The 13837-nt window shown below is 40.6% G+C and overlaps 1 pseudogene; it reads right to left on the reverse strand.

The window, feature by feature from the left end:
- Window positions 1-2625: 2625 nt before the first annotated feature.
- On the reverse strand, window positions 2626-4373 carry LOC131687091 (FACT complex subunit Ssrp1-like; annotated as a pseudogene).
- Window positions 4374-13837: the final 9464 nt, after the last annotated feature.

A 13837-nucleotide genomic window follows, 5' to 3' on the forward strand; every position in this document is an offset into this window, starting at 1 on the left:
ATCTGTTTACATCTCTAACTATTGTCAGATTGATTGTCAAAGTAAATTTGACATAAGATTTTGGAGTTCAAATGCTTTTAAGTTGGACAATGGTCCAACTAGCAGAGGTCTAACTAAAAAGCGGTCCAGTTAAAAAGTGTCCAACCAGCGAATCACGACTGTATTACTATGAAGTTCGCATCTTGTTGGGAAACTGAGATTACCCATAAAATGAATATATTGTTTTACTCTGCATACTTTCTACTCCACACAACTAAGTAAAATATGCATAGTTTAGACTCTATCAACACAGTATAAATTGGGTAATTTATTCACTTGGCTGTAAAGTGAAATGCATACGTTTTAGATTCTTGAAGAAGGTAAAAAATACTATTTTTTTACTTCTTAGAAGAATATAATGCGTGAATACTGTACAACTTTTGCATTTCAATTCCTTTTTGAGATTTAAAACAAAATCGCATTTATTTTTATTTGTGTAAGGGTTTCAGCTTGAAAAAAAATACTTTGCGTGAAGCGAGTTAATCCAAACCTTTGTACATTATAGTATAGCATTTTAATAATATGCTGTAATTTTTCTATGCAAAAATATCCACAAACGACTCGGTGACGAAGCTTTTTGTAGAACGTCTTTGGAAAAACATGATTTGTGGTGTTACCTGCCGTTCCAAATCTGCTAAACCGATTTCTTTCAAACTTTGCATGCAAAAAACCTAACCCCTACGTTGAGTTTTTGAGATAAACTTTCAATTAAGGGTTTTTTACTCATTTAAAAAAACTACTATTTTTCACAAAAAAATTCCGCCTTTTTGAGTAAACCACCCTTAAATGAAAAATCATTCCAAAAACTCAACATAGGGGTTAGGTATTTTTAACAGCCTCCTGGCAACCCTATACCATCATATGGAGTTTGACAGCGACCGACATATATGGGGCGTTATTCGCGATCTAAAGCTGGATGTAGACCGCAAGATGGCATGAAAGTGCAATGATGATGTTTTTACTTTCAACTGTCAAAACACATTGAAAATTAAATTTTGAAATTCATAAACTAAATCAAAATTATAATCAAATGTGATTTCATCTAATGAAAAGAAAAATTGATGAAGAAAATATGTTTCCTACGTTTGAAAAATATCTTGATGGTAAATTTCTTGATACACCAGTAAGAATTCGTTTTTCCGGTTTCAGTTTATGCTAAAATAAAATTTAGAGATTGAAATCTCAATAAAAACACGATAGCTTGCGAACATCACTGGATTAAAGAGTGCAGGTATTGAAAGTCGAGGTTATCTACTGATAAATCCAATTTTTAAGTAAACATTTCCCGTATCCAAATCAACCGACCTAACCTCAACAATCCAAAAATAATTCCGGATCTCAATAATTCGTAATAAAATATCGAGTTCGACTGAATGTTTTGGTGCCAAACGAAAGAACGAGTTTTTTCTTATCACCTGTAATTAAATTTTTTGTGGAACTATGTATTGTTTATCTTAAAACAATTAAAATAGTACAACCAACGACACGACGAGACACTTGCATTCCGAAAGTGTATCACAAATATGACTACCCCTCAGTGACTCAGGTAACTGGTACTGTCAAATTTGATATTTGATCACAAAATGCTAGAAACCAGCACCACTGACTAACCTGTTCGCGTTGGTCTCCTTTGGTTACTGTTGTTATCCCTGGTTACGCAGGTAAAAATAACAACAGAATCTTTTTCTTGCCGATATTTTATTTTGAAACGTTTTTAAATAATATTATTTATTGAGAATTTCGCGACTAAAGCTTCCGGCGGTTTTCAGTTATGTGGCCCTAGTGATCCGTTCAGTTTTGATAAGTCAAAATCAGCCACCCGTTGGAGAACACTTCGTTGGTCTATGTCCATTGTGTTTCATGTATATTATACCGGTTAAACTAAATAAGGCAGTTTCTTTTTAACCGAAGCGCCCAAGCTGTGACCACCGTTCGTCAAAAATTCAAGGCCACCCGTCGCAAGAGTGCCAAAAAGGTGTGAGCCAACTTTCCCATCATCGGAATCAACAAATTGCGCAGCCACGTACGCGGTCTAATCACACCCAAAGTGACTGGAAATCCCAATTACCAATATCGATGTCAGCGAATAGCATCTTCTGGAAAGAGTAATTCCAGCTTAAAGTTAATCCAGCGCTCCAAGCATCCGAAAGCTACGAGAAACTCATCTGTAGTCGGAGACTACCTAAGAAAAACGTGTGACAAAATTGCCGTTGAAGGTATGCAGATCGAAAAAGGTCGATCCTCTCAGCCAACGAGGCAAAGGCTTTAGAGACACAAGGCAGACTGGAATGACCCGGTCGACGAAAAGTATTCACGACAGTGGCAAAAAGTGCAAAAATAAACTCAAACAAATCTAAGCTTCTGGATGACCCTAGTAACAGTAGTAAGTTAGAAGTTTAATGTGAGTTGTATGAGTAAATTTGTAACAATTTGTTACATGAGGGGAAAGGAATCAATCTTGGTTCAATTTGCGTTACGTAACTTGTTAATTGTCCGTAAAGAACACGAATGCTACACTCAACCAAGTCAAGATATTGATGCTTTCGAAGGCTAACACAGATCAGAAGATGTCAAAGTTTTGTACAAATTAGTCTGTTTTCTTTGTAACCTTAAAGGTAATAATAAAAGAAATATGTTCTCCGATACTAATTAGTTTGTAGCTCCTGTTAATCCACACTGCTCCGACGAAACTGTGCAAACGTGAGAATATTTAGGTCAAAGAGAATCCATTTTTCGCTCCCGATAGTTTACTTTAGTCGCTGCCTGCTTCATCCGCTTCCTCCTCTTCCTCGGCGGATTCACTTGCCGACGCTTCTGATTCAGGTTCCGAGTCGGATTTTTCAGATTTCTGTTGAATAAAAATAATCAAATAAAGCATTTCGAGCACAGTTACACTAGATAACATACCTTCTTCACTTCCTTTTTCTTATCGTCTTTCTTACCACCCTTCTTCTTATCATCTTTAGTGTCTGATTTGTCCAGATCTGACCCTGATCCGGATTTTTTCGCTTTCTTAGTGTCCTTATTGTCATCGTCACCGCTGCTACTGGAATCATCGCCGGAGATGTACTCCTTACTCTTGAAGCCGCTTCCCTTCATTGCCGTAGCCGAAGCAGGTTTCTTGGGGGAACTTGCTTCCTTCTTGCGCTTTTCCACCATCATATTCGCTTGCTCCGCCGCCACCATCGCCTCCTGCTTCCTTGTAGGCTTTCAATGCTTCTGCATACTCCTCCTTTGCCTTGGCTGCTTTCTGTTCCCATTCATGCTTGTCCTTCAAATCCTTCCACATCTCACCACCCTTTTTGGCAATTTCGGTGACGGAGATTCCCGGATTGTTCTTCTTTATCTTCTCCCGACTTGCGTTCAACCACATCATAAAGGCCGTAGCCGGTCGCTACCAGCATCATCCGAGTCGTCATCGGAGGTAGATTCCACATTTGAATCAAACTCGTCCGCCACATCCGATTCTGCCTGGTTCGGGTTGAGGTCCTCATCGGTCGATTCTTCCGAATCATCATCGTCATCATCTCGCTCCTTTGCTTCGGACTTTACCCTCGACAGATAGGCATCCGGTTCAGCCTCATTATCCGAATCGGCAAAGTCCTCCTTGTAGTTGCTTTTGCCATCCTTTCCAGTGTTCTTCACGTGCAATTTCTTGGACGAGATGAAATCGAACAGTTTCCCGTACTCTTCCTTCTCGATACTGCTGAACGTGTAGATGTTGCCTGCTATTAGCTCGATTTCAAAATCAAAACTTCGAGTGGAGTCACCACTGCGAGCAAAGTTCACCGATGTGATTTCCTCGAAACGAATGTGAACCGGTGGCTTGTGGACGTAGATGAATCCTCGTTCCAGTGGGTAGAGATAACCTGCAGCTGCCTTGAAAGAACATCCAATTGCAGGAGTTCCCGAATGACTGAAAACGAGGCAAAATATATTTAAATTAAATTAGCCCGACTTAAGCCGTTAGGGATTGGGATTCAAATAAAGCAAAGCTCACCCGATAAAAGTTCCCGGTCCTGTCAGTTTTCGGTTTATGATGACTTTCATAATCTTTCCGAGTACTTCGTACACCGGACCAGCGAGCTCTTTAGCAAGTTTATTCTCATACTTTTCCTTCAATTCCTCCTCGGTGAAGGGTAATTCGATGTTTGTTTCCTCGTCCATCTGGAACAGCGTCACCAGAAAGTGGTAACGAGTTTGACCCTGCTTTATCGGCGGATCCAACGAAATGACGAAAAACATTGCCGGTTGTCCTTATGCGGCAGCAGGAACAACCGCAGCACCGACGACGTCGGAATCTTAAAATCATACGTCTTACCGTGCAGCTGGAAAAAAGCTCTGTTAATTTGTTCCACCTTGCCGGTTTTATCATTTTTGAACACGATGGCCGAGTCTGTCATCTTCAGCTTTCCGGGGCACTAAAAATTCAAGTAAAATCATGTATTACACGGGCAACCATGCAGCGCCGGTACATACCATTGCACTTCGAACCTCCGAGCTGATGGAGGAATATTCCAGGTAATCCTTTGCCATCTCGTATTAACGAACCGGATATGGGGGAGAGTGTTAGAATGCACTCACGATTTTACAACTTTGTCAAGCTTTTAAACACCAAAAAGATTTACTTTCGAGCAAAATGCGGTTTCACCAACCAGAAACCCAGCTGCACTCACAACAGGACGCGCACAAAATTCTAATGCTGAACCAGGTCATCACATTGGGCGGTAGCACATTCATAGGATTTGTGTCCCTATGAAATTAATCTTTTCAGGAGTTTATGTTGTAAACATAAAATGGTTGCTATACAGCAACAGAAAATAAAATAAACAAAAAGTGTTGCTGAAAAAATATTTTTTGGTTGCAATCGAGGGGCGACTCAATGAACTGGTAACTGGCGGTAAATTACTCGCACACTTTCTCTTCAAAAGATTTCATGAAGTTTCAGGTCGTGTCGTTGGTACAACCGTCTTACATCATCAATGCAAGAAATTATTTTTATCATCATTTGACTGGTACTAATAATGAAATCTAGTTGGCGCGTCGATCGGATAAGTTTCACGTTTGAGAGCCAATTGACTCTCAAACGTGAAACTTTTTCGCTCGATGCGCCAACTGGATTTCATTTTTGGTACTAGTCAAATGATGAAAACATTTTCTTGCATTGATGATATAGGATGGTTGTTCTATTTTAATTGTTTTAAAATAAATATCACATAGTTTCACAAAAAGCTTGATTACAGGTGATAAGAAAACACTCGTTCTTTCGTTTGACACCAAAACATTCAGTTGAACTCAATATTTTATTACGAATTATTGAGATCCGGAATTATTTTTGTATTGTTGAGGTTAGGTTGGTTGTTTTAGATATGGAAAATGTTTATCTAGAAATTGGACTTATCAGTGGATAACCTCGACTACCAACAACTACACTCTTTAATCCAGTGATTTTTGCCCACCTTCGTGTTTTCTATCAAAATTTCATTTTAGTATAAATTAAAACCGGAAGAACAAATGTGAGTGAAGTAACAAGAAATTTACCATCTGGATATTTTTCAGAGGTAGGAAACATATTTTCTTCACCAATATTACTTTTCATTAGAAGAAATAACATTTAATTATAATATTGATTGAATTTAAAAAAATCAGAATTTACTTTCCAATGCGTTTTGACAGATGAAAATAAAAATATCATCATTGAACTTCCGTGCCCTCTGGCGGTCGACATCTAGCGTTAGATCACGAATAGCTATAAAACCCCAAACAAAGAATTAGGCTCGGCACTATACATGATATTCAAACATTCCGCACGATTTTTTGCATCTTGTGGGATGATTTAATACCATATTATTCAGAAAATCAACATTTAGTAACTAATTACAGCTTTTAGCCATTCGATTCAAAATTAATATTTTGATTTTCATGGCAGAGACGTCGTCCTTGACAGGGGTCTGATTTTTAACATAGAATATGTTTGCAAAGTTTGAAAGAAATCGGTTAAGTAGTTTTTGAATGGCAGGTAACACCGCAAATCAGGGTTTTTCCAGAGACGTTCTACAAAAAGTTTCGTCACCGAGTCGTTTGTCAATATTTTTGCATAGAAAAATTACAGCGTGTTATTGAAATGATGCACTATAATGTACAAAAGTTTTGATAAATTTGCTTCACGCAAAGTTCTAAAAAAATTCGCAAAAAATGTGTTTTTTTTTCACGCTGAAACCTTTACCCTTATAAGATGTATAAGCCAGCTGTCAAAATTACTCCGAGGGGAAATTTCGGACAAATCGTTACTCCCCAATCACACAGCTGTTGATAGTAAACGAAATAGAAAGGCGGACTATCTACATTGATTTAATGATCGATTTTGGATTATCGCGAAATTGATAACTGAAAATGCAACGGCAAAATATGAAGTGTTTCCAGTCAATGTGCAAAGAATCTATTCGTGATAGGAGAAAATACTTCTGCTAGTATATTTAAAAGGGAAGGCAATCTGTTGTAGCGCCGATAAATTGCAAACAACAACAAACAAGCCTACACGTTTATTAATACAGTGCGCGCTAGCTAACTTGTCGTATATGCTGTAGACCTGACTAATCTATCAACGGAAATTAATCACATATTCATTTCATGAGGGGCTTCCCCAAACTCGCATAATAAATGAATAATGATGACTACGGTAAAAGCACTATAATTCGCCACTGCTCTAGTTTTCGCCACCGTGGTAAAACGATCAGCTTTTGTAAGAACAACACTTCTTGTAAAACTATTACAACATTACAGAAATTAATATGAAAACACAAAATACAAGCCAACATACAATCAATAATTAGTTAAATATTCATTGAACCAAAAAGTGATCCATCAGTAGTGCTGTATTTTTCGACGCAAAGGAAAACATCACAATCTGGAAAATCTGGAAAAAAAAGGTTTCGTTTCTCTTAGTCTCAAATTTGCCGAAAATTGCCAACAAAATCGATACAGTAGAACCTTGCGGCAATTAAAACATAGTAACAAAAAAAAAGGTTTACAAACGTTAAACCGTTTAAAAAGAAGAGTTGTTTGAACTAAATTCGAGTAATCGTTATGTAATATCATGACTTATTGGTCTGGAACTACTAAATTCTTAAAACAATTTCATATTAAAAAGGTGGCGAATACTAAAATCAACACAATTTCAATTAACACCACTGGCGAAATCGCATATGTTCTTAAAATTTCTAATAGTGCTAATTTTCTTATGTAATATCTCGGTTAAAAATTGGGTCTTGGCTTAAAAATTGTTCCTAATTATCCATTTGTAAATTTGTATTTGTCATTAAATTAAAATATGTAGGAAATATACTAAATTTATTGAATTGTTAAGAATGGCGAAAATTGATACTAAACTATGGCAAAAATTAAAAATGAGGGGCCAAAATTAAATCATATAGAGCATGACGAAAAACAATTTTTAAAGGGATTGCTAATACTGATCACTAAAATAGCATCTAATGTTCGAAATGAAGGTTAGTGTTCGAATCGAACGGAAAATACATAAACTCTTTTAATAAGGAACCATTCTTGGGCAAACGCTTGTCTAGGGTGGCAAAATATAGTGCTTTTACCCTAATGAATCTGTTTGAAAGATTCATAGCTATAGTTTATCACAAGTGAAATGGTGGGTAAATTTCGAGATAGGAAGTTTTGTGAGTTATCTTGGACTAGTTTTAGGGTAAGTTAGTCATGGAAATCGACTTCGTTGCATCAAAATCCGACACTAACTTACACACAAAATTTTTTCGTCGAATGTTTACTGAATTTTCATCAGCTGAAAGTTTCAGCAATACAAGATGCCGAAAAATGGGCAATTTTAATTGAACCTGTTTGACAGATTGATTCAGTTTTTCAATTTGTCAAATTGACAGCGCAATTGCTGAATTCTCAGTATTCCAGGCTGGATTACAAGGAATTCAGATGGATATATAAAAATATTAATGCAATTGTATTCAGACTAAAGCAGGTAGTAAGAAATATTTTCAAAGATTAGATATACAATTTGTCATTTTGTAACAAGAATAATTATTTGATCCTCCACGAGCATAGTCCAGGTCTCGTGGCCGTAAAGGACCACCGGTCCAATCAGCGTCTTGCAGATAATCAAATTCTTGCGGCGGCGAATTTTTTTCGACCGGAGCGTACTCCGGAGTCCAAAGTAGGCACGATTTCCCGCCAAGATCCGTCTTTGAATTTCTCTGCTGGTATCATTGTCGGCGGTTACCACTGAGCCCAAATACACGAATTCGTCGACCATCTCGATTTCGTCACCGTAAATCCGAACTCGGGATGGGAGGTTCACATTGTTGTCTCTAGAACCTCTTCCATGTATTTTGTCTTCGAAACGTTGATGGCAAGTCCAATCCTTCTGGCTTCAGTTTCAGTGTGATGTACGTTTCCGACATAGCCTCAAAGTTCCGTGCCATTACGTCAATGTCGTCGGCGAAGCCAAAAAGCTGGACAGACTTCCTTAAGATCGTGTTTATCCCCGCTCTCCTTATTACACCTTCTAACGCAACGTTGAACAGCAGGCACAATTGACCATCACCTCGCCGTAACCCTCTTCGAGATTCAAAGGGGCTCGAGTGTGTCCCTGATACTCGAACAACACACATCACCCGATCCATAGTCGCTTTGACTAATCGTGTTAGCTTATCCGGAAAACCGTACCGAACCGTGCATTATCTGCCATAGCTTATCTCGATCGATTGTGTCATACGCCAATTTGTAATCGATGAACAAATGATGTGTAGGCACGTTGTATTCGCGGCACTTCTGCAAAACCTGCCGAATCGCGAATATTTGGTCCGTGGTCCGACTACGACGAGGGATGTACACCGTCGAGAGTTTTGAGCGCATGCATACTGCAACTAGGTAATGGACCGAATCCATATTCGCACTACCGATACGAACGTTGGTGATATCAGAGAAGAATCGCCCGTCGATTAGAACGCAATCGATTTGGTTTTCGGTGCGTTGGTCAGGTGATCTCCAGGTGGCTTTGTGGATATCTTTGCGGGAGAAGAAGGTACTTCGGACTACCATGCCACGGGAGGCTGCGAAGTTCACGCATCGTTGGCCGTTGTCATTCGATACGGTGTGCAAACTGTTTGGCCCGATTACCGGTCTAAACAAGGTCCTACATGAGCGTTCATATCACCGATGACGATTTTCACGTTCCGTTGCGAACAGCCGTCGTACACCTCCCATCTCCCGTCGTGTGGGTAGTATACGTTGATGATGCTGTAGTTGAAGAAACGGCCTTTGATCCTCAACTTGCACATCTTTGCGTTGATCGGAGTCCATCCAACGCGTTGACCCTGCCCTACAAAGCCGGTTCCCAGCTCGTTGGTGATGCCACGGCTCTGGTAGAAAGTAGCCGCCCGATGCCCACTTTACCCAAACCTTTTGTCCTGTCAAGCAAAGTTCCTGCAGTGCTACGATTTCAAGTTGCGTGGTTGGAGTTCGTCGTAGATTATCCTGTCGAAAGCTGGGAAGCAAAGTGATCTGCAGTTCCACGTTCCGAGTTTCCAAGCGTAGTCCTTATTTCGTCGCGTAGGTCTTTGCCGATTGTTCCGATTCGTATTTTCTTCTGCATTGTTCGTAACGTTTAGTTTTCCAGGGCGGCTTGTTGGGCCTTCCCCAACCCCCTGTCTCGCCGGAGGACTATCGTGTCAGCTCTGTTTAGAGTCCAACGCTGACACGAGGACGATACATCAGCCGCCCCTAACATGGAGAAAAGACGCTGTTTTGAGCCGCTTCTAACATGGGGAACAGACGCTCGGATGGACTCACCCTCCGAAAAGAGGAGCCCCCCTTCCCTGTCAGCATACGACCATGGTCCCACTGGGGTTGGTTGTCCGATCGTTCCTATGGTTACTTGTACCTCAGCTGGCACCGCGGGGAGGTATGGATAGGAGTTACTGGGCAAGAGGCTAAGGACCACTGTGGCGAACCACCGGGTCAATATTACGCATTGTCCAGTAATTTACCAACCATTCTAACCTAAACTTCGCCTTTTTCATTACCTGGAATGGAGCAATGTGAAAGAACTCAAACTAAAATTTGTAACTGGTAATCTGGTGCGATTGTTCAGACAAAGCACTCAGGAACTGCCCATTTCCTCAGGAAAAACAAGTGCTTTCCATGCTCCATTAAACGGAGAGCCTGCTTGGTACTGTAACGATGTGGGCATTGTCGTTGATAAGTAAATGAAAAACTATCAGTTTTGTGGAGGGAATGATTGCACCACAGCCTCTTTTATGATCGCCCTTGCCACTGCAGTCATACTAATTAGCATAGAAGCGATGCATAGCTGTCATCATCTGATAAACGTTAGTGATATACGCACTACAATGCTTAGCGCGAGCATCTTTGCTGTCAGATAAATTTGTGTGTTTAAAAAACAATCATTACGTTTGTATACAGTATTATCATTTGATCGCGAAACGTCTATCGTATGAATGTGGATCTACATGGAATGCTGTTGTCGCCGAAAAAGGATTCTTGGTTCCGTGTATTCCGATCACAGGTTGAATCGAGTGCACTACGAAATATTGTTTCTCTCGTTAATCCGTCGACGAACCGGTGCCAATAACCGCGTTTTCAGCTTCATTAAGTTTCATTCGGAAAAAATCGGCCGATCCGACATTCAGCAAGTCCTTGTACGACTTTTGCGCGTACAATTCTGTGAACTCTCTGCCACCACGGAGTGGGAGACCCTCCACGGTTATTCGCGCCGGGTACTCGTCTGACATTTAATCGCAGTGTCGAGAAACAAGGCTGTTAAAATGTTGTACACTTCCACTGGAGGAATTTCTTGGTTTGATTCGATTGGTTCGGATATAATGGAAGCGTAGTATATCGTGAGAGTTGAAGTCTTCTAGAACCAGCTGAGGTGCGATGTATATGGAAACAATATTAATAAGTTTTCGCCTATCATTCGGACTTGATAAGCGACAACTTCAATACCTGGAACAGAACAAAGGCTAATCCGACTGAAATAATAGCACGTTTTGATCCTCAAAACGCCTCTACAAAGTGTTTTCTCTGCCCTGGCAAATAATGTTAAAATTGTGGAAGATCTACGTCGGAAGTTTACGAGGTTTTACATAATGGAAATGTATTGTGCAACCTAGGAAAATAAGAGAACTGGCGCACTTACGTGGGTTTTGTAACAGCACCCATCAAGGGACACTCTCAGGCCTTTATGAGGAGGCTTAGGAGAAGAAATAATTCTTCTCTTTCGAAAATTTATAGGCACATTAGAAGCCCTCAATGGGGTTGCTAGAATCTCGCTCTTAATCGTGGCCAGTGGCGTAGCCATCTTCAGCATTTCTTCTCGGAATGATCCTCAAAAGAATGCTTCAAATTTTCCCGTAAAATTTATATGCGGGATATGTCGACAGTTCATGCGGAGTCTCTCCACAGAAGCAAAACTTTTCATAATTCTCACCGTATTTTTCACACCGTACCTTGTTTCTACAATGGGTAACTCTATGGCTCCATTGTTTGCAACAACAGCAGTTCATGCCCCGCGGCACAAAAAGGCGAACAGGTATACCGGAGCTGTTCACAAGAGCAAAGTTTGGAAGAATAGATCTGGCGAAAGGCTGAACACAATTGCTTGCACATCACGATTTTCTCGGACGAAAGCGAAGGGGTCTGGAAGAAGCCAAATAATCATCGGTATTCAAAGTCCATTCAGCCTGAAAGGATGTTGGTCGTCGGATCTACCTTCGCGTTAGTCCACACTATCATGTGGGCTTCAGTACTCACCAAAGAAGGTTCTACGGCAGTCTGCGGCTTGTCCGGACGAGCGTTAAGTAACTTTGTACTTCATGCTGTCGGAACCGACAAGTAAGTTACTTTTATTCGTAACCGAACGCCCTTTCGTTACAGTCGAGTTTGTTGTTGTAACATTACCTTGAGTTAGGCGATATCGGTGAAAGTGTTTATCCCAGCAAGACCTGGAGTATAAAAATTATAAACATTATAAACATTATAAGCGTTAAATTGTGTCAGGCAGTGCAGTGTAGTGCGGTTCTAAACAGTTTTCTTACCTGAAAGACGGCTTTGTTTAGACGAGCTATACCAGTTCTCTACTGTGTGAAGGTCACGCGGATGACGGATAAATGAAACGAAGGATCAATTCACCTACCAGCTCGTCAGGAATCAACTGGTGAAGTGTTTCGTTTTTTTACTTTTCATATCGATATTTTTTTTATTTTTTTATTCATTTCATCGTTTTAAATAGTGCGGTCGAGCGTGTTGCTCCCGCAACAAAATGGAACAAACAGAAGGATCACCCTCCGAAGACGAATCTTATGGGGAAGAGGAACGTGTATCTGATTCGGAGACAGATGATGTTATGGACGATCCACTTCCCCCACATTCCCCCAACGTCTCACAGCCCCCCATGAGTAAAGGTTTACCAGGATGGACCCGTTGGTCCTTGGGTGGTATACTTTCGGCCCAAAAATAAACTGTTAAAGAGCATAACTGTTGCACGGGAGCTGACAAAACGTTACTCGGCCGTAACCGAGATTAAAAAGGTTCAGTCAGATAAACTTCGCGTAGTCGTTACTGACTCGAAACAGGCCAATAGTATCGTTAGCAATAGCCTCTTTACGCTGGAGTATCGCGTCTACATTCCCTCTCATGATGTGGAGATCGACGGTGTGGTAAGTGATGCGGGTCTAACTGTCGATGATCTGATGAATGATTGGGTTGGCCGCTTTAAGGACCCTAACCTTCAATCAGTTAAGATTTTGGAGTGCAAGCAATTGCACTCAAAGTCCATCGAAGATGGGAATTACTATCCATCAGACTCGTTTCGCGTAACCTTCGCCGGATCTGCACTTCCGAGCTACGTTGAAGTGGGAGGAGCTCGTCTACCCGTGCGTCGGTTTGTACCGCGGGTCATGAATTGTTCCAATTGCAAGCAGCTAGGTCACACGGCCACCTACTGCAGCAACAAGCAACGGTGCGGTAAATGTGGGGAACGCCATGCGGATGATACTTGCAGTAGGCCCGCTGAGAAGTTTGTTTATTGTGGGGAGAATCCGCATGAACTTTTGACATGCCCAACGTACAAACTTCGCGCGGATTAACTGAAGCGATCCGCCAGAAATCGTTCCAGACGCTCTTACGCAGAAATGCTTAAAAGAGCTGTTCCACACCCAAAACAAAAATCTCTTGCAATAATTACAAGCGACAATTACTTGCAAATCATGTTAGCATCGCTTGCAATTTTGCAGTCAAAGCCGCTTGCAATTGCTGCAAGCATATAAAATCACTTCATCTCTCGCTATACGTACATACGTTTCTTTAACACACTGTCAAAGCATTACCACCACATTTATGTGCCTATGCTGGTTGGTATAGCAACGCGCGAGTTTTTATTTTCCGTCTACTTTTTATTCATTCCTCACCAACTTCATCAAACGCAGTTTTGTGGCTTATTCATTACACACGAGACGGCATCAAATAGCGGATGAGATGACTGTACGAGTTTTAACGTCCTGTTCTTGTGTGTAAGGACAGATCAGTGTTCATAGTTAGCGTTATGATGCACAAGGGTCTAAGTTCAAATCTGGGTGCGTGTGTTACTTTTTTCATCAATCGTGAAATCATCGAAGTGTTTATATATGACTTTTATCTACTTGTAGCTATCTCATAGTATGGTTGGGTGGATAAAGTATTGCTTAGTGATCTGTTTGTGCAGGGTTCATTTTTCAATGCCAACAGTCTTTTTTTTCTA

This window comes from Topomyia yanbarensis, chromosome 3, assembly GCF_030247195.1.
Source record: "Topomyia yanbarensis strain Yona2022 chromosome 3, ASM3024719v1, whole genome shotgun sequence".
NCBI lineage: Eukaryota > Metazoa > Arthropoda > Insecta > Diptera > Culicidae > Topomyia > Topomyia yanbarensis.